We start from the raw sequence: 22,207 nt of genomic DNA on the forward strand, positions 1-22,207 counted from the left end.
TCAATAAGGTTAAGGTGGAACATTTGCTTAGTTCTCCAGGACCCCACCCTTCCCTATCACCCATACATCCCTTCTGCCCCACCAAACATAAACTCAATGTTGTAGCTACCTTCCTTGCTTCCTCTCTTTTCTGAGACAAGAATGCCAAGACAAGTCAAGAATTGGTCATATACTCTGTTTTTAGCAGCTGTTCATATCATCCAAGGCTTACTGCTGCCTGCTTTATCTGTGCTAATTTGATGATCTCTAGTAGGCAATTGACATCTACATCTTCTCTCAGGTAAAGTGAAATATAGTTTAACAGCATCCAAATACCGCTTCTATTTCTGCCTCTCTTTGTATTCCCTGGAAAGCTCTCTGCCAGGCTGGGAACTCTGAGCCCATGATTTAAACAACCTTCCTGTTTTGTTCCTTGCCTGTCCTGCTAATTTAGAAAAGGTGTGCCCTTCTAAAGTATTCAAGTTACAGTCCTCATCCGAGCATTTAATGAAACCAAAAAGATTGCTTTTCAGTTGTGTTTATAAAATGTTTTGGAAATGAGGGGAATATAAGTCGAGTCTGTTAATGGTGGAGTGCTACTGTTCAACAGAATATTGGGATGATTAGTTCCATCATGACTGGTTCTTAAATGATAGGACCGTGTGTCCAGCTTTCCTTTTTCATAGCCCTGTGGGATGCATTTGCTGGCTATTTGATTGCTTAGTGCTTAGCAAGGATTAACCTTGCTGACTTTGGGGGCAGCTTTTTGAAAACAAATTGATGAGCCTTAATCTGGAGCAATCCTAAATGCCAAACCTTGTGTGACACTGAAGCCCCTGGGCTCTTCAGTTTATGGGGGGAGCCATGACTTTGACCTGGATGCAACTTTTCAGCCAGTCTCTCACTGAATCATGTCTAGCCCCTTGGGTTTTTTCCCCCAGATGTAGCTCCCTTCCAACTTCTTGCCTCTAGATGGGTGCTAAAAAGAGTACAGGTCTGTGTTAGGAACAGTTTGAAGGATTACTACATACCTGGACTGCAAGCAGATCCAGCAGAAGAAAGGGGATGTTAAATGCTTGTATCAAACACTCTATAAGAATGCTTAGATCGTTATATTTAATTTGCGAGTGCACTATTGTTTAGAATAGTCTTATCAAAATACTTTTCTAAGTTCTACTCCTAAAAAGACATAATTTTGACTGCTTTATCTTCCTTTATGCTTTATCATTAACCCTATTTCAGAGGGCACGGTGGTATTATTATTTTCATTATTATTGGCATTGCCAAACACTGAGAGTGATTTAAGTAATGGCAAACAGTTCATTAGCAAGGAGTCTGGAGCCGAGGTCTGCTAGAATAAAGAGTACTCTGCCAACCTTGTCCACTCAGTCTATCTGCTTTTGCCAAAATCAGAGTCTGTAATAATTCAGGCCAGAATGACCATTTACATGCCATCAGCAAGTGAGCAAGTCATCATCATGAGCTACAGCGTGGAAGTACCTGGAGGTAAAAAGGATCCTCATCCTTGCCTATTTCCCCAAGTTGTTGTGGCAACTAAAAGTGTAAATGTATGTGAAAGTTCTTTGTAAACTATGAAGTCCTATTCAGATGAAGATATTGATGATGATACCGATAGCACTTGGCATCTGTGGAGTATTGTCAGCAGACCGGTCATTGAGCTGAATTCTTGATGCACCATCTCATTACTCTTCTCTTCAGACTATAAAGACTACTCTGGACCAGTCCCACTCCAAATAATTAATGTTTACTAGAAAAATACAAAAGGATCAAGAAAACCCAATGGATACCCTAAATAAATCAAATCAGGTGCTTCACCATAACTTTCTCTGGCATTCGTAATTCATCACTCAATGGTGGTTTCTAAGCATCTAAACATATATATATACCCTTAAGTATGTCAGCAGTGACCTGCAATTTATAAACAAGAACAAGGCTTACCTTCTTCACAACCATCACTTGAATAATTATCCATGGCCATCCCTTGGGTCGGAGTTCCTTAGGTGGTGGCCTCTTCTCACTCCTACTTTTCCAAATAACAGAAGGAGAAGCCTTTGAAAGCAGTTAATGTCAATCAAAGCTAAGAGAGATACTCAGAGCCGGAGAAAAGGAAATGCCAGCTTCTTTCAAGACGTTACTTCCTTTTTATAGACTCAATACCAGTCTTTTCATGTTGGCTTGTGAAGACATAAGTGGCAATGTGGTTCCTAAATACCTTAATAAAATATAGTACAGCCAGCCATACAATGGAATATTATGAGCCAATTAAAATGATTTTTCAATGAGGAAAATTATAGTGTGAAGAAATCCTCAAAATAAAATGGTAAATGATGGAAATCAGGATATATAACTGTTTGTATGGTATGTCCACAGGCTGTTTTACACACACACACACACACACAATGCATTCAAATGTTAATAGAGGTTAACTTTCGATGTTGAAGTTGTTTTAAAAAATTTTAACTATTATACTTTCCCTTATTTTCTAAATATTCTATAATGAACATTTATTACTTTTAGAATAAAAAAAGATGGATGACAATAGTAAAGGAGTTATATATTGTGGCTTGCATGTAGACAAGAGTTTCTGAAGACTATAGTTTCCAAAAGTAAATATGCAGTTTTAATAGTCCTGTTTAACTTTTTTTTTTTAATTTTTTTTTTTTTTAATTTATTTGCGAGAGAGAGAATGAGAGACAGAGAGCATGAGAGGGAGGAGGGTCAGAGGGAGAAGCAGACTCCCTGCTGAGCAGGGAGCCTGATGTGGGACTTGATCCCGGGACTCCAGGATCATGACCTGAGCCGAAGGCAGTCGCTTAACCAACTGAGCCACCCAGGTGCCCAATAGTCCTGTTTAATTGTGAACAGAAATATGATCTTTTTATGTTGCTTCCCCTTATTCTAGGTGCTTTTTAGCAGATTCTTACTTGCACTACATGGTTCTGATCTTCCCAGCATGTACAGAATTTTCCAGAAGTACATGCTGAATGTTTGGGGCAAAGGACTTTCAGATGACTGAGACTCAGCCTCGCTAAACGGATCCTGCAATGCATTAAGATTTCCTTCTAATTTAAAGGAGATTATTTAAATTTGCCTAAAGCTCTCAACGTGCTACTTGAAAGTTCTGCTAAACATAGAACCAAACCGAGAAAAACCTCTAGGGACTAAATTTGACAAAAATAGGAATAAGATGCATTTTTATGAGCAGGTATTTGAATATTAAATGTTGAAAAGAAAGACATTTATTAATTGGTGATAAACTCCTGAAAACCAGTTAAAATGTAAATATGGGACATGATTCTAATGCAGAGGTATTCATTTCTCCCTTAGAAAAGGATTTTTTTAAACTGAATCAGAAAAACATTTGGTGCGACAGAGCTGTATCTCTGGGGCTCAAGGCACGGATTGTGTCCCTGTTTGCTGTCAGATCCCTTCCCCGACTCTGCCCTGCTCCTTTCCTGCCTCCCCTTATCTGCTATTTCAGGAAACAACATCTCTCAGTTTCCTTACCCTCTGGCTGGATGTAGCTTCCATTTGACCAAAGAGAAGCTCCTGAAGATTGGAGTGGGGAGAAAGGGAGAAGCCATGGTGCACCCTCTGCCAGGTGATGCCAAATCCTGGGCTCCATGAACCCTTGCTGCTCTCAGCTGTTGCTACTCTGTTTGGCTTCTCTACTCTATCACCACTTATATATTGAATTCCTTCTATTAAATTCCCTCCAAAATACTCAAATTGGTTCCTGCTTTTCATACTAGACCTGGCGATACAACTGGTTCTAATTTAGGATCACACTGGGAAATGCACCCCGGCTCAAGGGAACATACATGTAAGGGAGGCAAAGTAATGACATTTTTTAAAAAAGATTTTATTTAGTTGACAGAGAGAGACACAGCGAGAGAGGGAACACAAGCAGGGCGAGTGGGAGAGGGAGAAGCAAGCTTCCCGCTGAGCAGAGAGCCCCATGTGGGGCTTGATGTGGGGTTCAATGTGGGGCTCGATCCCAGGACCCTGGGATCATGACCTGAGCCGAAGGCAGACACTTAACGACTGAGCCACCCAGGCGCCCCCAATTAATGACATTTCAAAGACCCACTGCACCATCAGATATGTTGTCACAATGCAGTAGGTGAAATGCAGGGCTGCATGAAGTGGGGTTCGTTTGTGCAAAGAGATTTAGAGAGAATTTTAAGTGTGTGTCAAAAGAAAAACAAAAGTTGGCTATCTTTTTTTTTTTTTTTAAAGATTTTATTTATTTATTTGACAGAGAGAGACACAGCGAGAGAGGGAACACAAGCAGGGGGAGTGGGAGAGGGAGAAGCAGGCTTCCCGCCGAGCAGGGAGCCCGATGCGGGGCTTGAGCCCAGGACCCTGGGATCATGACCTGAGCCGAAGGCAGACGCTTGACGACTGAGCCACCCAGGTGCCCCCAAAAGTTGGCTATCTTAATAATCCTGGTTTGATGGCTGATTACTGGTGAATTGTTTATGTATCATGGGGAGAAGCCATTTCTTTCCTTAGGAATGAGCTAGGGAGTGTCAAATAATACCTGTTCTCCTAAGGAGAAGCATTCTGGGAACATCCAAATTTAAGGAAACCCGAACATATCCTCGATATAGGAGGATGTCTCCCATGGCTGTACTAAGCATGATTGGGTAACAGAATGTATTTAATTTTTTAAAAACCACTCTGGGATAATTACTGGCTGCTTTTTAAATTTTAAAATTCTCAACTCTATATTTATTAAGTCAGGACCATAATTTGTGAAATCAAAGAATTACCAATTGCTATAGTTTTGTCACCACTGGGAAATCCTTATGACAGAGGCAAGAATAGAACAGCTACCAGCTGGGGACGCCTGGGTGGCTCAGTCGGTTGAGGTCTGTGTTCGGCTCAGGTCATGATCCCAGGGTCCTGGGATCGAGTCCCGCATCGGGCTCCCTGCTCCGCGGGGAGCCTGCTTCTCCCTCTGCCTCTGTCTCTCTCTCTGTCTCTCATGAATAAATAAATAAAATCTTAAAAAAAAAAAAAAAAGAAGAACAGCTACCAGCTGTGCCCTATAAAGAAAGAAGGCAAACAAGGTGTCTTCAGTATGTACTGAGTACCTAGTAGAGAAAATCTTGCTTGAATGAATGCAGGCACGCCTGAAATCATTAGTCAACAGGAACAAGCAATTCATTCTGTCTGGACTTAATAGTATTTTTAAAACAAGGTTTTGAAGAATGGTGAGTCATTGTGGAGGCAAGAGTGGAATGGGGTTTCAGGAAGACCCACAAGGTAGAACGGAGAGCGTGAGCAGTGGCCAGGTGAAGCAGGAGTGGGGAGTGTGGTTGGGCAAAGCTGGCTTTGTAGGTCAGATTAAGCAGTTTTGACTTTTGTGAATGGAAGGGCATGGAAGGCTTTTTAGTTGAGGAATGATGTGATCAGATCTGGCTTTGTTCCTTGCATGTACAAGTTCAATACATATTTGTGAAATTAAATTTCTGGAAGATGATAATGAAACAACAGCTAAAAATTCTCCTGAATATAATTCCTCTTCAGGTTAGGAGCATTTTCTTGCCAGGTGTGGTTAACACCTATTGTTCGTTTCCTAGCAACCGTACATTCTTTCGGTGGAGAAGACAGAAGGGTCAATTGAACATCTCCATTTAGAATCACTCAAAGGACAGTGTATCTCCAGGGAGACATTTGCCTCATTTGTTCCCTCAACTTCCAGAGAATACAAGTTGGTCAGAAGGGATGGCTGAGGTGTGGGGTGGGGTGGGATTGTGCTTCTGCGGGAGGGTTGGGGAGTACAGGATGGGGGAAATAGTGCAACCCTCTCCTACCCCACATGCTTGCACCAGAGTAAGGTTTTCACAGAAAACTTAAGCACAAAGGAATTTGCAGAGAGAGGCTCTGATGATATGGGAGGTATGAAGCTGTCAGATGGGCTCCACGGGTAAGATTTGGTGAGAGAGGACAAAGATAGAAGGAGTGAAGGGTAGAGACCTCACCAAGACACTGAGTATCTTTTTAGTAATCCTTAGAACAGTCCCAAAGGGAGTTGTTTTTATCACGTCCAATTGATAGATGAGCAAACAGAGACCCATGGCAGTTAAGTGGCTTGACCAAACTAGCCAGATCGGGCCTCATCATTCCAAGGACAAAGGGCATGATCAAAGAACTCATCCACCCACCATGGTCACCTGTGGTCACCTTGCACTAAGTCCACTCTCTGCTGATATTCCTTGACTTCTCTTTGGCATCTGCCCCTTTCCCACTTCCTCTCAAAAACATTGCATGGTTCCTATCCGCACTTGCCCCCCTTCACCTCCTACCCCTCCAGCGCCTCCGTATAGGCATCCTTGACAGGCATCTCTTCCTGGCCATGCCTTCCTTCCCCTAAGAAGTGGTATACCGAGCTCCGTGCCCAGCCTCTTCTCTTCTCACACTACAAACCCTCTGCCGTGATTTGTCTACTGCCCTGACTCCAATCTCCACTCACACTGAACTGATGACCTGTCAACGTAGGTTTCTTCAAACAGTTCAGCTGCCTCCAGTCCCATACTTCTCAGTATGTGTGTGGATATTCCACAATCATCTCAAATACCAAAGCAGAACCCATCGTTCCTACCCGGAAGTCCCCATCTGATTCGACATTCTGTTATGAGTTCCTCATCAGAGGATAATTTGCTTCAGAAACAATGCCACTGTATCTCTAGGGTTCCTTTTAGATCTCAACAATCCAAGTCTACAATCACAGAACGAACACTATATCACAACCTGAACTGAATGCCAACATGCCTTCTCCAAAAGGGAAAATAAATCTCTATTTGTAATGTTCTTGACTCTATCAGGTGAGAAGAGGAGGGGATGAGGAAGAGGAGGGAGGGAAAGGAGACCCTCATAGAACTGGGTCAGCACCTGCCTGGAATGAAGTCGGTTGCCTAGCAACAGTGCCCTCTCCTCACCTCCCCCTAGATATCAATTTGTGATGTTCATTCCTCCCTCCCTTCTTTCAGGGTTGCTCTCAATATTTACTTCAAGCAGATTTTACCTATATAGAATTGGAAGGGAGGGGATGCGTATCTCACATTCTTAATGCTTACATAGCTGAATATGGAATTTGCAGATCATAGAGAAATGTAAATTCTTCAAATGAAAATGCCTTCTTTTGGCCATTATTTATTAAACAAATATTTATTGAATGTGTCTGCAACGTGCCTGACACTCTGCAAAGTACTGAGTTGAAAGATCTTCCATAGGAAGGTTTGAAAACTGAAATGAGTCCCTTGTGTCCAAGAAGGACTAAGAATTGGTGGAGAGATCACACATTAAAATTCTAACTTTAAGAACAATTGTGGGTTGCTGGACATAATATCAATATATCAAAAATCCAATTGCATTACTAGATGCCAGTAATAAACATTTGAAAAATATCATTTATGACAGCGACAAAACCACAAGTTACCTAGGAATTAAACTAACAAATGATGTGCCAGACTTGGTGTGGAGAAAAAGAAAAAAAGACTTGGTGTGGAGAAAACTATAAAACTCTATGAAAAAAAATATTTTAAGAAATCTAAACAAATGGAAGACATACACTATATTTGTGTTTGGGAAGACATAAGATTCTAAAGAAAGCAATTCCCTCTAAAGCAATCTGTTGAATCCAATAGAATTTAGATGAAAAATCCCAACTGATATTTTGTGTATCTTCATAAGCTGATTCTTAATACAGATAAGTAAAGGGTCAAAAACAGCCATGGTAATTTTTTTTTTTTTTTAAGAATTTATTTATTTATTTGACAGAGAGAGACACAGCCTGAGAGGGAACACAAGCAGGGGGAGTGGGAGAGGGAGAAGCAGGCTTCCCGCGGAGCAAGGAGCCCGATATGGGACTCGATTCCAGGACCCTGGGATCATGACCTGAGCCGAAGGCAGACGCTTAACGACTGAGCCACCCAGGCGCCCCAGCCATGGTAATTTTAAAGATTTGTTTATTTATTTATTTGACAGAGAGAGAGAGACAGCGAGAGAGGGAACACAAGCAGGGGGAGTGGGAGAGGGAGAAGCAGGCTTCCTGCCGGGCAGGGAGCTCGATGCGGGGCTCGATCCCAGGACCCTGGGATCATGACCTGAGCCAAAGGCAGACGCCTAACGACTGAGCCACCCAGGCGCCCCCAGCCATGGTAATTTTAAATACAAAGAACATGGCAGGAGATGTTAGGATTTCTTATAATGCTACCAGAATTATGGAAGTGTGCCACTGGTGCAGAAATGGAAAAAGCAGTCCAGTAGAACAGAATGGGGACCACAAAACAGATTTATGCATGAAGGAGTCTTGATACACAACAGAGATAGAATTACCAATTAGTGGGGAAAGGTGAATGGTTTAGTAAATGGCACTGGGAAAACTGGCTCTCCATAGGGGAAAAAAATTAATTATATCACCATCTTACCTCATAAGTAAAAATCTATTGCAGAGAGCTTAAATAATAAGGGTAAAACTTTAATAGCCTAAAGGAATATAGGTGAAAATATCTTGATAAGGTTGGGGGAGAGAATAACTTAAGACTCAAAAACACAAAGTAAAGGAAAAGATTAATATGTTTGTTAAAGGAAATTTTCAGAAAAGGTAAAATCATACAGATATAAAATCAATACATATTAAAGATTTTATTTACTTCATTATTAATGAGGGAACCAGGCAGATGTTACAACTGTTAAAATGAGAAAGCAGAGAACCACAAATCTATAGGGAATAAATGCATGTGGAAATAAATTTCCACAGGCAGGTTGGAGGAGAGGGATTAAGGGGGTGGGGCAGAAGGAGTCAGTCGAACAGCCACCAGACAGAATTTATTTTCATGTTGGGAGACAAGAATTGTTTTGCATTGTTATCAGTATTTGCAACTTAAAAGTTGTAAAATAGCTCAAAACAGTGAGCGACTAAAATCCAACAACCTGGAAAAATGTGCTCTAAACAATGCATGATTTTTTTATTGAGAACATCCAGCAATCTTTCATGCTTATTCCAAATTTTTTACAGATTTGACTACATTAAAAAAACCTGTGGGGGCACCTGGGTGGCTCAGTTGATAAAGCACCTTCCTTTGGCGCAGGTCATGTACTTGGATTATACTTGGTATAAGTAGATTTCAGCCCCAATTCAGGGTCCTGGAATTGAGCTCCAGGTCAGGGAGTCTGCTTCTCCCTCTTCCTTTGCTCCTCCCCTTCAACTTGTGCATGTGTGTGCTCTCTCAAATAAATAAATAAAATCTTTGAAAAACAAAACAAAACAAAAAACCCTTTGGCCTATCAAAAGACATTATAAATTAAGTGAAATAATAAACCAGACTAGAAGAGGCTGTTTGTGATGCCTATAATTTTTTTTTTTTTAAAGATTTTATTTATTTATTTGAGACAGAGAGAATGAGATACAGAGAGCATGAGAGGGAGAAGGGTCAGAGGGAGAAGCAGACTCCCTGCCAAGCAGGGAGCCCGATGCGGGACTCGATCCCGGGACTCCAGGATCATGACCTGAGCCGAAGGCAGTCGCTTAACCAACTGAGCCACCCAGGTGCCCTGTGATGCCTATAATTAACAAAGGATTATCCAAAATATGTAAAGAATTTCTACAAATCAATGAAGAAACATAAAAGCACCAGGAGAAAATGGGCAAATGATATGAACAGGTAATTCAGGAAAGAGAAATACAAAGAGAAACAGAATGACAAATACATGCAAAGATGCTCAACTCACCAGTAATCAGAGAAATGCAGATTAAAACCACAGTGAGATAACACTTCACATTTGCTAGATTGGAAAAAAATAAAGCAGGCTGACAACTACAGATGTTGGGTACCACATGGAGCTATGGAAACAAACTACCGTGAGAGTGTAAATTGGTACAACTAGGGTGCTTGGTTGGCTCAGCTGGAGGAACATGTGACTCTTGATCTTGGGGTCATGAATTCGAGCCCCACATTAGGCATAAAGATTGCTTAAGTAAATAAAGAAATACACTTTTAAACAAATAAATAAATAGGTACAACCACTAAAGCAACTGAGTTCTAACTTGTAAAATTAAAGATGTGCAGGGGTACCTGGGTGGCTCAGTTGGTTAAGCGTCTGACTCTTGATCTCAGCTCAGGTCTTGACCTCAGGGTTGTGAGTTCAAGACCAGCATTGGGCTCCACACTCGGTGTGGAGACTACTTAAAAAAAAAAAAAATGAAAGATGTGTATGCCCTCAAACCAAAACTAAGTAATTTATTTCCTGGGATTTTTTTTTCTACACGTGCATGAGGAAATAGGAGCAAGACTATTTTGACAGCATAGCCTATAATAGCAAAATATTGGAAACCGCTGAAATGGCCATCAACAGGAGAATTTTAAAAATCATGATATATTTATACAAAACAGTGCTATACTGCCATTAAGATGAAGGAAACAGAGTTACATTTGTCAACATGGATTAATCCCCCAAACATAATGTTGGGTGAAAAAACAAGTTGCAGAACAATGCATATGTATGCTATCATCCATATCAAATCTTAAAACACACACAGAAATGATAAAAAATGTGTAAGATGGCGGTAACGTCTGGGGTAGGATGAGGGTGGGACCCGTGAGGGCTACAAAGGGCTTCAGTTGAGGCTGTGCTGCTTTATTTCTTAGGCTGAGAGACTGGATATACAGTGTTGGCTATATTTTCCTCCAAATTTTTGTATGTCTTAAGTAGGTGATAGTTTTTTTTTTTTCTATGTACTTGGATTATACTTGGTATAAGTAGATTTCAGCCCCAAAGCCAAATCAAAGTTCTTTTTCCCCTTTTCTGTTCACTTCTCTCAAAAATGGACTTCCTGCTCCCACCAGGCCAAGTTTTGGCTCTTAGGGAAACCCAAGAAGTGGGCTGTACACTGGCCCCGGCAAGAGCTGGTACACTCGTTGTCAGGAGTGTCTGTCTTCTAGGAGATGGACTGGACTCGCCTGCAAGCAGCCAGATGTGGGAAGTCTAGAAGGAAACAAAAAAGCACTCTTCCCTGAAGGAAAGCCCTTTCCCCTGGCTGGGCTTGAAACAAAGCAAGATGGATTGGGGATCCAGGCCAGGGAGAGACTTCAGGATAGGGGCTCCTGTCCAAATTGTGAAGGCCAGCTCTAATCTTTCCCTGGCCAACGTTAGCCCTGCAGGGCGCATGAAAAAAGGCAGGTCAGGAAGGTACTATCTCACAGCAAAAATATGTAAGTCAAGGACCAACCAAACATATCAAGAAGATAGAATAATCAGGAATTGATATATAGCTGGAGTAGACATTTATCCTGCCTAGAATCCTCACCCGCTTCTCATTTTGAAGGATTCTCTACCTCCTCCTATAGAAGCTCAAAATACCCCACTGTCATTTTCCCAGCGTCGTGGTCCCCAAGGCAAGTCATGTGATCTAGGCTCTGCTAATGGACATACCTTTGCCTCCCTCCATTTAGGAGCTAGTGACACGGAAAAGCAGAGACCATGGGAAATTTCTCCAGCAGGCTGGGGTCTCCAACAAGACGGAGCTCCTGGGCAGCATTTTGGCTCTGTTGGTCATGTTCCAATGGCTGGAAGCTGCTCACTGGAAAGCAGCATCCATAGCTTTGCAGAGATACTGTGATATTTGCAACTTCCTCGAGTGGCTTCTTCTGTGGCTTGCTATGCAGCTGGGTAGCACTGAGCCCAGTGTTTCAGGTCTTCCAATGGGCCAAAGTCAATTTCCGGTTGCTTGTATTTTGGAAACCTGATGCCAGGGCCTAGCAACACAGCCTTGAAATTGATGAAGTAAAAAAAGGATCAGAATCACATGAGGAAACTGACAATTGCTATGGTCAGAATGGGAGATTTAAAAGTCATTCTTTCAGAAATTTATGGATCAGGGAGAAAAAACATCAACAAAGAGTTAATAGTTTTGAACAAGGTGATTTTATTTATTTATTTATTTATCTATCTATTTATTTATTTATTTACAAAGATTGTATTTATGTATCTGAGCGGGAAAGAGAGTGAGCAAGAGAGAGAAGGAGTAGGGGGAAAGGGGAGAGAGAAGCAGACTCCCTGCCAAAGCTAGAGTTAAAATTTGGAACTCCTGTTGTTAAATGTGTTATTTGTGATTTTGATACAGAGGTATATTAAAAAGATCTGCTACTAGACATTTCATTAGGTGCCCTTATAACTACCTCCAGCCATATGCTTATATATGGTGTTTATCTTCTAAAGATTAACGAAAAGAAAGCTTTAAAAAAGTTACCAAGGGGCGCCTGGGTGGCTTAGTCGGTTAAATGTCCAACTCTTGGTTTGGGCTCAGGTCATGATCTCGGGGCCATGAGATCAAGCCCCGAGTCGGGCTCTCAATGTGGGGTCTGCTGGAGATTCTCTCCCTCTCCTTCCTCTCTGCTCCTCTCCCTGCTTGAGTGCTCTCGCTCTAAAATAAGTAAAATATTTTTTAAAAATGTACCAAAACACTATAAAAAAAGAACCAGACTGATATATGAGAGACATATTGCACTTAGAATGTGCATTTAATTTTTACCTGGAATGGTAATCTGAAATACAAGTAAGTTAATGGCTGATGTGTATTTTTTAAATTGTAAGAATTATAAAGTTACTTTCTCTCTTTGCAAAATAACCAAGACGGGACAAAAGCTAAATTATAAGCCCATATAATTTACATTTCTCCAGGTTTGCCGCTTGATGAGTAGCAATAAAATAACTTGGTAATAGTGAGAAAACTCAAGAACACAAGAGGATATTTGGTATGACACTGTTTATAGAAAATAAACCACCATTACAAATTTAAAAGTATTTTATAAAATAGCCAACTAGTAAACCCACTGCACAAATCACCTTTGACTATAGACTTCAAGGTCATAAAAAAAGTGAGGCTTTCTGTTTACCCTAAAGTTTGATACACAAGATGTTATAAAGAAGACAAATTTGGGGGAGGGTCCTTTCATATATATATATATGTGTGTGTGTATATATATATGTGTGTGTGTGTGTGTGTGTGTGTGTGTATATATATATATATATAGTATTGCCCAGTCTACCTTCTTAAAGAAGAACAGAGAGAAATTATTTCATTTGGCAACAATACAGTTTCTCTCTTCCAAAGAACTCAAAGTATTTGTACAAATATTCACTGATAGCCTTGTAGAGATGGAGGAAAAGCGGGGAGGGAGGAGAAGGAGGGAGAGTGGAGAAAGAGGGGAGGGTGGAGAAGGGGGAGGTGGGTGGAGAAGGGCGGAGGGGGGAAGGAGAGAGGGTGGAGAAGGGGGGAGGGTGAAGAAGGGGGCAGGGTGGAGAAGGGGGGAGGGTGGAGAAGGGGGAGGGTGGAGAAGGGGGAGAGTGGAGGGGGTGGAGAAGGAGGGAGGGTGGGGAAAGGGGGAGGATGGAGGGGGGATGAAGGAGAAGAGAGGAGAAGAGAGAAGGAGAAGGAGGTGCCTGCAGGGGCAGGTGGTAAAAGTGAGAAAGTAATTTTCCTATTTTTCTTAATAATTCCCAGGATGTCCACACCTAAGTCAACTCACCACTAAGTCAGCTGCGAATTACACTGTTCTGGACCTAATATCTGCCGTACAATGAGAGCACTATGCTCTATAAAGTTGTTCTTGCACGGTTGTGTCTGTCTCAACAGAGACAACGTGTAAATATTTGCACAACCTGCCCTGTTATCTCAGGGAGTCCAGGATTGTTTCAGAGTGGCTTCAGTTCAGTTTAATGAGTAATTATTGAGCATCACCGAAGTTCTGGGCCTTCTAGGGATTTGATGGTGGGTATATTCAGGCAGGGCTTCTTAGACTGCTCCTAGCGCTGGTAACAAGGCCAGCACCTGGGAGTTGTTAAGAAATGCAAATTCCAGCGCCCCACCCCCTTGCTACACAATCCGAAACTTGAAACCCTGGGATTCTGGTCCCGCGTCTGCATTTTAGTAAGTCCTGGGGTGACTGAAGCTCTACAGTCTAAGAACCATTAGCGTGGTGTTAGTAGGTGACTTTCCATGCAATGGCCCCTGAACGGATGGATGACAAAGCAAACGACAGCAATATAATGAACGGGCCTCTACGGAGTTTGGGGCGGCACAAAACATGAGCCTATTTGTAAGAACCAGAGAAAACAAGCTCGGTCTCAGCCTCGCTCTGCTTGCTGGCCCCGGCACACGCCTGTGCTCCCAGCCTGGCTGGTGATTTCTTTTCCTTGGTTCATTTGTTTATTGACGACTGTTCACTTCCGTTTGTGGGAAAAACAAAACAACAAAATAAAGACATGAACACGATCAGACAAAACCAGAAGCACTTGAGAATAGGTGATGTCCTGACAGCAAGTCTGGTTTTGCTGGATTCCTTGGGATAAGCGTGAGTGGCGGCTGGTGTGTTACTTATAAGGCGAACGCAACTCACTGGGGTCAGTTCACTCTGCCCTGTGTGCGGGGAAGACCGCCACCTCTCTTCTCCCTCTTTCTGGAAGAAGCTGGCAGAGCTTAGCTCAGCTATTTTAGTGCAGTCAGAACTCGCCTGGGGACACAAAACTTCCTCCACAAAACTGGTTTGTTGTGTTTTTTTTTTTCCCCAATAAAGGAAACACTTTTGTGTCTTCTAAGCTGCCGCTGGCCTCCCGCCTGGCTCCCTGCACCCCTTTCTTCCCACGATCTGACTCAGCGTCGACAGGGGCTTTCTCTGGCACGCAAAACCCTCAGCCGTTTTCCCCGCCGCGAGTGCAATCGACGCGGTGAGAGCCCCTTTCAGTGAGTTTCAGGGGACTCTCGACTGAGGGAGCCCCCGCAAGTCGCGCTGCCCCCGACGCGGGAGCCACCTAGCAGACGAGGACACTTGGGTTTCGTAATGTGACTTTTGTCACAGTGGAGCGCACTTGAGAATTTCACTTCCTGTTTTAATTGTTTGGAAATGAAATCTGCTGAGATTTCATTTTAAAAGAGCGGTGCAAACCTCGTCGAACTTTCTCGGCAAACTGGAAAAGTGAATGAGAGCAAAATCGTTGAGCAGCCAGTGAATCTTGGTAGTTAGGTGCTGAGGGTATGCGCAGCTCGCTGGGCGTTCTGAGCACCTGCAGGGCAGGGGGTGGGGGTAGGGGGGCGGGGAGGGAAAGCTTTGCCCTGGAGGGGATTGCTAATGAACTCTGAGACAGCCAAGGTTTTGCGGGGGGGCGGGGGGGCGGGGAGCCCGGGAAGAACAGGGAAGGCCTGATGGAGAAGGGGGCGGGGGTTGCTGAGGGGTGGAGGGAACGAGGTGTGTGGGCAGCCACAGGATATCAAAGGTTTAAAAGGCTGTGGGGAGGGGCGCCTGGGTGGCTCAGTCGGTAAAGCATCTGCCTTCGGCTTAGGTCATGATCCTGGGGTCCTCGGATCGAGTCCCCCATGGGGCTCCCCGCTCAGCGTGGAAGCTTCTCCCTCTCCCGCTCCCCCTGCTTGGGCTCTCTCTGTTAAATAAATGAATGAATGAATGGCTTCGGGGCCTTGTGACAAGTTAAAGAAACGTGGGCTTGACTCCCCGGGCCCGAGGGAGGTGTGCAAGGTGTGTCCTCAGGGAGGAGGGGCCGAGGCTGTCCAGTGTGACAGAGCTCACTCTGGAGAGAAGGAAGCAGCCTCTGCGAGCCTGTTGGCATGGCAGGGCCAGGGGAACCCCGGACTCCCTGGCAAAGCCCAGGTCACAGCCCCTGTGGAACTGGAGGCAGAACCGGACATAATACGGCATGCCAGAAAGTTCTTTCAGATATTAGATATTGCCTTACAATTCAGGCAGATGTTTGCATATTGCTTCATAAAATTGGTTCTCCGGGAAGCTGGGCCGTATTTTTGCTCTGTGGCCTAGGGTGCATCCTCTGCACCCTCCAAGGTCACCCATTCTCCAAGGTGGGAAGGGGCCTGCACCATGCCCTCCTCTCTGTTGACATCCCTTCCCACCATACTGGAGCAGGGGTGCCAGGCTCATTGCGGGGAGCAGCAAGCACATTTGCACAAATAATCCCTTTCTGTGTCATGTAGACAATGCTTCCCTTGTCTGGAGCTAAAGGATTTCCTGAGTGGGACGTCATTAAATTAATTCTGTTCATTCTCTTCTAATACTTTTCCTCCCTTCACTCTGCTTCTCTGTTAATTGGCTCTACAGATCCGTAGATAGCTAACTGGCAAGCGGAGAGGAGTGGGGTTGACTCTGCGATGGGCGGTCTGCAGCTTTAGCTCCATCACAGTCTTCTGTATCCTGGGGCTGACTTTTCTGAGATCGAGAGTGAGAAGTGAACATCAACTGTGCCCTTACTGGGTGCCAGACACTACTTTGTTTCTTCTTTACAACAGGCCTGGGCTGGAGGCTGTTATGATTATTATTCCCGTTTTATAGATGAGAAGACTGGGATTTGGAGATTTTTCAAGTCTTTCAGAGTTCCACAGCCAAGAAACGAGAGAGCCAGGGCAGGATCTCAGGTGGTCAGAATCCAACGGTGAGTTTTCAGTCTGTTCACTGTGGGAATGAAACTGAAACTTTGGTACAGGGCTAGACCAGTACCACGTAAGATCCTCTGCAACCCTGGCATCCCCTGATTTTGTGAACTTTTTAATTTTTTTTTTTTTAATTTTTACTTAAGTCATCTCTACACACAATGTGATGCTCGAACTCATGACCCCGAGGTCAAGAGCCCCACGCTCCTCTAACTGAGCCAGCCAGGTGCCCCTGATTTTGTGAACTTTTAAAAAAGAGCAGACTGAGGGGCACCTGGGTGGCTCAGTTGGTTAAGCAGCTGCCTTCAGCTCAGGTCATGATCCCAGGGTCCTGGGATCGAGCCCCATGTCGGGCCCCCTGCTCAGCAGAGAGCGGGCTTCTCCCTCTCCCTCTGCCTGCCACTCTGCCTACTTGTGCTCTCCATCTGTCAAATAAATAAATAAAAAGCTTAAAAAAAAAAAAAGAGCGGACTGATTCTGAGGAGAATTGGGTGGGCAGACTACTGTGAATTCTCACTTCTTCTCTAGTGATCAGCTTAAGATGAAAGGGTACCCAGTAAGACTTTTCCATTGGAATTGTGTTTTTCTCATTTTTATTGAGTATATAGGTAGAAATTGCAGTGGTTAATGTATTTTAAATTTTTCTTAAGATTTTATTTATTTGAGAGAGTGAGAGAGCACAAGCGGGGGGAGGGCAAAGGGAGAGGGAGAAGCAGACTCCCCGCCTAGCAGGGAGCCTGATGCGGGGCTCGATCCCAGGACCCCAAGATCACGACCCAAGCCAAAGGCAGACGCTCAACCAACTGAGCCACCCAGGCACCCCGAGATTAATGTATTTTAAAGAAAAACTTGATTTTCTTTTTAGTTTTAAAACAAAAATGAAGACATTGTCAGTGCCCCAGGCTTCTGGGGCTGCCATAATGAAACATCACAGACTGAGTGAAATTTATTTTCTTACAGTTCTGGAGGCTGGAAGTCCAGATGAAAGTTCCAGCAGGGTTCGAGTTCTGGTGACAACTCTCTTCCTTGTTTGCAGATGACTGCTTTGTCCTCGTATGGCCTTTCCTCTGAGGGAGAGGGAGGGGGCCGAGGGGGTTGGGGAGTTGGCGTGGAAGGAGGCGGATAGCTCTTTTTTATAAAGCCGACAGTCCTAGTGGATTAGGACGCCATCCTTATGCCCTCATTTAACCTTAATTACCTCCCAAAGACCTTATTTCCAAATATTGCCACATTGAGGGTCAGGGCTTCAACATACGCATTTGGGGGACACAATTTAGTCCGTAGCAAGCTCTAACATTGCCTTGACATTGAGCTCCCCTTACCCTGGGGCAGGAGCCCTGTGACTCTGTCTGGTCCCGCCTTGTGCACACAAAGGAGTTGGCTCTTCCGTGGTGCCCATTTCATTGGCCTCCCCCTCCTCGTGTGTCTGGGACTGTTAGGGCTGGTGCCCATGGGAAGTCCCCGTCCAGCACCACCTTGCTGTGTTTTGTTGTTGTTAATATGTTTGCCAAGCTGTCTCTCTTTTCCTAGGTTTGAAAATGCAAATAGATATTTCTCATGAGAATTGTATCGTTTTTTTTTTCCTGGTACATTTTATTGGAAATCACTGTTATATACTATATATACCGTTCTGGGGAAATGCCACTTCCTTTATTATAAACATTACAGAATAGGGATAGTATAATTGATCATGTTTCCAGAGCACTTTACAGTTTGCAAATTGATCTCATTTGCTTAATTTCCTCATTTGGTCCCTGGGGGTAAGCAAGACAAGTATTATTATTCCCATTTTACAGATGAAGAAATCAAAACTCAGAATTCACTGATTCATACAGGGGAGCTGGAAAATTCTTCTGTCTGCTAAGTTTTCTTCCTACGAGGTTCTTTTTTTTTTTTTTTTATTCATTTGAGACACAGAGATACAGAGAGAGAGAGAGAGAGAGAGAGAGAGGGAGAGAGCATGAGCAGGAAGAGAGGCAGAGGGAGAGGGAGAAGCAGGCTCCCCGCTGAGCAGGAAGCCCGATGCGGGGCTCGATCCCAGGACGCTGGGATCATGACCTGAGCTGAAGGCAGACGCTTAACCATCTGAGCCACCCAGGCGCCCCATCGTACGAGGTTCTTTTCACCCACAGCAACCTCTGTAAACTTATGCTCCAATTTCTCCAGGCCACCTACTGACTCTTATCTCCTGGGTCATGGACCCCCTTGACACAAGAAAGCATTCTTCCCTAGACTTCGGTTCTGGATTGTGGTGACCTCAGTCAATCCAAGAGCAAAGTTCATGAAGATATTCACTGGCGGGTTTGTTCCTGATGTTGCTCCTTGTGATGGCTGCCTCTGGGTGTCTTGAGCTTCAGGGTCACCCTGGTGCTGAGACACAGCATTGCTGAGCTCATGGGGCGCCCCAGGCTTGTTTTGACTGCACATCGATGTCATCTCAGAGCTGTGGTTACTGTGGTTTTGGGATGCAAAGCTTCAAAGATGACTGTAAATAGTGCACTCCCATCCCATTGGAACAACCCAGTCCAAGGAAAACAGCAAAAGCTAATCGAAACTAAGACAACAGCACAAATATTTATGGGGGCAGAAATTGAAACACTAGCAAAAACAAAGACTGCATTTCAGATTCGTATTAATTAAACGAAAACAAATATTATGGTATCTAATGGAAATTTTTTTTTTTTTTTTACCATCAGATCGGATACCTTTGAATGATTGTTACAACTAGAAGGATAAAGTCATACAAATGATTTACTCAAAATAGTTACTAGTTTCAGCCATTTGCCTTCCTACTGAGTGTCTAGTGTTGCCCAATGTCAGAGGAAGGGCACAGAAATGGGGCTCAGGACAAATGCCATAAGTAGTTGTGTAACTTTGAGCCTGTCACCTAACCCTGCCCAAAGTGACCTTCGGTTTCTTCAGCTGAGAAGAAGAGAGAAGAGAAAAGAAGGGATTGGGGAGGGAGACAGCATGGTATCCTCCAGACTGAACTCTATGATCTCTAACACAGTGGTTCCAAGTAGGGGCTGGAACTGGGGTGCTCAGGTTCAAATCCCAGCTTCATTATCTGCTAGCTAGGTGACCTTGACAAATTCCTTAGCTCTCTGTGCCTCCTTTCCCTTACTTGTAAAATTCCAATCTCTTTGTGTTAGGGGCATTAAATTAGTAAGTATATGTAAGTACTTCCAATAGTGCTCAGCACATAGTAAGTACCTGACAAAGTGTTAGGTGTTACTATTATTATTATTAGATAATCTTTCCTTGGAGGAAATATAATGGGCACTGGAGGAGAGAAAGAATGAAGGGGATTTCTCTAAGGATTCTGGCCTTTGACTAGGGAATAAATAGAAGAAAGAAAAGAAACTAATATTTAAAGACTTACCTATTCCCATTGACTAGATAAGATATGATACAAAGGAGGACTCAAAAACTATTTTCTCTAGGAATAAATAATCCTGTGAAATAAGGTTTTTTTAATTTCTATTTTTTTTTAGAAGAGGAGTCTGAAGATCAGAGAGGTTAAGTAACTTGCTTGAGATCACACAGCTAGCAGTGGCTGAGCTGGGATTTGGTCTCAGGTCTCCGCAGCTCTGAAGCCTGTCTCTTCCGTTACACCGTGATGCTTCCCAGAAGGTGTTGGCCAGGAAGGGGAGACTAACGTGTCCTGCCAGAATGAGACCGGGCTCCTGCTCGGCGGTAGCTGCCCCGCAGCCGAGCAGGGCCAGGAGTGTGGTAATTCCACCAAGTGGTGCGTCCATCACCAGGCGCTGCCCTCCCTTCCCGCCCAGCCGCCACTGTCATCCGAACTGCCCCGCTCACCCCTCCCAGCTAACAGGACCCAGGCCCGGTCTGGCTGGGCTTGCCATGCGGACATTTTGCACGCTAAATTAGCAGATACGTAGCTGACTCTCGGCTGGCATAGGGAGGTATTCCCTATGTTTGTGCTGGGCTTCCAACCAAGAAGAGCACACAGCTCGGCTCCCGTCCAGCCCCTTTGCTCCCTTAACCTCCACAGCAGTTATGCCGGCTTAAGGAAGACCAGAGGACCCAGTTGGCTTAGACATCCATGTGAAAGGCAATTCTCTTGCTCATCAGTGTCTTAGTTGTCAGGGCTCCAGAGGTGAGTAAAGCCCGGATCAGCCCTCGGGGAGTTCACATGTAACTGGGGAGAAGGTAATGGGGTGCTGCCAGATGTCAGACTGGTGGTAAGAGGAGGGGGGGCTCAGTCTGTGGGAGAACTGGGGAAAGATCCACGGAGAAGGTGAATTTGGAGCTGGGGAGGAGTCTGAAGGGGCTCAAGGCAGGGCAAAATAGGAGATAGGAAGCCACAGATAGGAGACCCAGAGTCAGGAAAGAGCGCGGGACTTCCAGTGCGCATGTGGCATCAGGTGTCTGGGGAGGACCGTGGCTGTGGGGGAACGTGGGGGGGGGGCTTGCAGACTCCTGGGGCCGGGAGCCAGGGAGACTTTAAGGAGGGGAGCCATGGGGCTGGATTAGTTCTGGAGTTACGTTCAGATGCTATGGAAGAGGGGCAGTCAAGAGGCTGTCTCCCCAGGTCATCTCTGGGGGCCCCATCCCCTCTGCTACCAGTGACAGAGGGAGAATGGAAGAGAAGTTATTGAGGCGACTATGAAAACTCAGGCCAAGGGGCGCCTGGATGGTTCAGTCGGTTGAGCGTCTGCCTTCAGCTCAGGTCATGATCCCAGGGTCCTGGGAAAAAAGCCTGCCCTCTGCCAAAGAGCACCCATGAGGGAAGTCCCCTTCCAGAGCCTCAGCAGGGAGGGTGCTCAGAGGGAAAGGCGGACACCCCGCGATCACTCATTCATCATCCCTTCCCTTGTGGAGTGCCCGCTGCAAGTCGCTAGGGAACTAAACGTGAGGCAGGCAGAGATAGAAGGGCCAGCATCTGTCCTCCAGAGACTCGCTGACTCTCTGTGAAGGAGGACAAGTGAACAGGAAAGCATGTTAGGGTATGATCCATGCTGTGGTAAAAGTGAGATGGGGAAACGATGAGGTCAGGGAAGACTTCCTGGAGGAGGTGATATGGGACTTGAGTCCTGAGGGATTTGTAGAAGTTGGCGGAAATCTAGAACCTGTGCCTTCCAGCAGAGGAAACAGCCTGTGCCAAAGTGTGGGGAGGAAGAAGGGTGGGACAAGCAAGAGATTCAGGACGCATGAACTAGGGAGCCGGTGGCCCTGGGTTTGAAAAATGAAGTCTGAAAAAAAAAAAGGGTAACTATTTGAGGTGTGGATAGATTCATTAACTTCATTGTGGTAATCTTTTTACAATGGACACATATATTAAACCACATTGTACACATTTAAAAAATCATATTATACAACCTAAATATATGCAATTTTTGTCAATCGTACCTCAGTAGAGCTGGGGAAAAAATGAACTTTGAGCAATTTCAGAGCTAGAGGTTGTTCCACAACAATAATAAGAGTTTCACATCAAGTAGCAGTCACCCCAACTCTGGCATGGGCGGGACCCCAGGGGATACATGGGCAGGACTTGCTGATGATAGAACTTGGTTCAACTGAGTCATACCAGGCCAAGCTGGGGCACCAGCGATGCTTGGCCAAGAACACCTGGACACACACCTTCTGAGCCCTCTCCAGAGGGTTTATAGTTTGTTCACCAATTATACATCAGCTTGTTGAGGAGTAAACCTTAAAACAGTGCTCCATTCATGGTGGGGCTTCATGCAAACCATCTTAGAGACCCAAGGGTAAGAAATGCCC

The 22,207-nt window shown here is 44.5% G+C and overlaps 1 long non-coding RNA gene across 1 annotated transcript; it reads left to right on the forward strand.

Moving 5' to 3' along the window:
* The first annotated feature begins 14,754 nt into the window (after positions 1-14,754).
* On the forward strand, positions 14,755-19,506 carry LOC123852359 (uncharacterized). Its single transcript, XR_006792871.3, has 3 exons — positions 14,755-15,041; positions 16,365-16,464; positions 17,423-19,506. It is a non-coding gene; the product is annotated as an uncharacterized LOC123852359 (long non-coding RNA).
* Positions 19,507-22,207: the final 2,701 nt, after the last annotated feature.

The sequence above is a fragment of the Mirounga angustirostris genome, unplaced genomic scaffold (assembly GCF_029215605.1).
Source record: "Mirounga angustirostris isolate CCGP_5_RB_7025 unplaced genomic scaffold, mMirAng1.0.hap1 SCAF_14, whole genome shotgun sequence".
NCBI lineage: Eukaryota > Metazoa > Chordata > Mammalia > Carnivora > Phocidae > Mirounga > Mirounga angustirostris.